Here is a 2,273-nt window from a genome sequence, read left to right on the forward strand (position 1 = left end):
CATTACCTGTGTAAACCCCAGCCCGGGGCTCGAAGGGAAACCACGGGCTTCCCGCTGCGACATGTCACTCACAATTTGTTTGCATAAATCTGCGATTTTGTTTCTCTAAACTCGCAGCGGTCTGTTCCTCCCCAGAATACAGTTGTATGTTAAAAAACTGAAACAAAACGAAACAAAGCAATCCACCCCCTCTAATCTGATGTGGATTTCTGGGCAGCGGTTAATCCAATTGCTTCTTTAAATCGCATCAGTGTAATGTAAAGAGCAGGGACCCCAGCCGCCAGCGCAAGCACGGTTTCATAGCCGGGGCTTTTCAGCGCTGCTCCAAGCCGCCTTGCTCCGCACCGGGTCTGGGGCGCGGGGCTGTCCCCGGCGGCGGTGCCACCCTCGGCAGCGGCTCTGAGCACATCGATCCGGGGTCCCCTCGGGATGCTGCGGGCGGGCCGGCACCCCACCCCGGGGAGGCGGCGGGGCCGGAGCAGGGCTGCGCCTTTAAGGGGCTCCGGAGTCCCTCCCCGGCTGGCATTTGCCTGATGGCTCCGGACAGCTGCTCCTTCTCTCCTGCTTTCTATCAGTTTGACCTCTAAGGCTGGAACTGTCACTGAGGGGCTTAAAGTTTGTTTTTCAACCCATTCCGGAAACTCACAATCACATACTTTATCCGTGGATTTGCTTAAATATAGAAAATGTCCTGCCTTCTCCCCGGCGAATTAAATAAATACATAAGTATGATTTATCCAGTGATTTGTCTTAGCTGCTCCAGTGGTGACCCATATAATGTGGCATTTTCTTACAAGTGCATTTACACAGCTTTTGCAGCCGACTCGGGCTGCCTCTCCCTTCGCCTTGAACTCGTATTAGATAGCACGCTAGCCCGCGTTTTCTGACAGAGGGAAAGCACATGTCTGTGTTCTGTGGCAGAGCGTGTCCCGTCTCCACCAGCCCCTGGGCCCTCTCTGTTACACCAGGCACTTCTGACTCCCAAAGCCCGCTCAGGGACACGCTCGCTGTTTGACCAGGGAGCCCCGTGTTCCTTGCTTTGAGACATTTCCCTGCTTCTCCTTACAGATCACGCAGCTAAAGATCGCCAGTAACCCTTTTGCCAAGGGATTCCGAGACTGCGACCCTGAGGATTGGTAAGGCTACGTCTTTATTGACTATGTCTACACCCCACTCTCACCCACAGTTTAGCGTGCACCTGCCCAGCTTACATTGCACAAGGCTTACATGGAGTTTGAGCAGCACTGGGATGGGCCCCCTTTGCCAGCAGCTCTGGGTGCTCGGTCTGTTGGACCATCAGCTGTGTCACTTCTCCCTTTCTTCTTCCAGGCCCAGGAATCACAGGCCAGGGGCTCTTCCTCTCATGAGTGCTTTTGCCAGATCCCGGAATCCAGTCTCTTCCCCAGCCCACCAGAACGGAACAGAGAAAGGTGAGAGTCCCCAGCGGCCAGGCCGTGATGTCACCCCGGACCCGCAGGGCCAGCCGCGGCGCGTGCATGCTTGGGGCCACCTTGCGTGCCATGCTGGTGCACGGCTGCCTGCAGCAGGCACTGCTTCATCGCTTCATAGCTTTGTGCTACCACCTATACTTTTCTAAAACAAAAATAGCCACCTTTGTAGCCTAATTCATTCTTCCTACGCCTAAAAGGCTCACTATTGTTGTGCTCAAGCAACTTTGCTGCTTTAAAAACGCCACCCTTCCCCTTTAGTGTCCCATTTTTGACTTTTCAGCAGCAAGTTGAGCTTTTCAGGCAGAGATGCAGCCAGGGCCACTGGCTCCTCCTCCTCGCATTGCCCTTTTAACGCGCCTCGGCAGCGTGTTCAGGGCCGACCCGCTCCCATTCAGGAGCTGCAGTCAGGTCGAACAGCACCTCTGCCCATTGACTCCTTTTCCATTACGCAGAGCAAACAACTGCAAAGGCAACCGAGGGCCTTTCTTCCAGCACACTCCGGGCCTGCAAAATAAAGGGAAGTCTGTATTTGTTTAGTGTTACACAATTGCAGAAATTTCAGGCGTGCACCAGCTTGTCAGTCAACCCCGCTCCCTTCACCGCAGTCAGAAGGTCCCGTCCCACAGGCCCCGGTTCCTGCTGCACGCTGCCGCGCTCTTCCCTTCCCGAGCCCCCTCCTTCCCCCGCGCACCGCTTTTCCGTGCCTTTAAACGCGTTCCGTAGGGCCCGGCCCGCCGGCGGCGGCGCTGACGCTGTGTGCCCCCGCAGATGCTGCCGAGAGCCGGCGGGAGTACGAGCGGGAGGCGGCGGGCGGGACGCCGC

At 56.4% G+C, this 2,273-nt stretch overlaps 1 long non-coding RNA gene across 1 annotated transcript; it reads left to right on the forward strand.

Annotated features, from left to right (window-relative positions):
* Positions 1 to 922: 922 nt before the first annotated feature.
* Positions 923 to 2,273, forward strand: LOC113486128. The gene is made up of 3 exons (XR_003399548.1): positions 923 to 1,136; positions 1,330 to 1,430; positions 2,220 to 2,273. It is a non-coding gene; the product is annotated as an uncharacterized LOC113486128 (long non-coding RNA).

Source organism: Athene cunicularia (genome assembly GCF_003259725.1).
Source record: "Athene cunicularia isolate RWA chromosome 15 unlocalized genomic scaffold, athCun1 chr15_part1, whole genome shotgun sequence".
Classification (NCBI taxonomy): domain Eukaryota; kingdom Metazoa; phylum Chordata; class Aves; order Strigiformes; family Strigidae; genus Athene; species Athene cunicularia.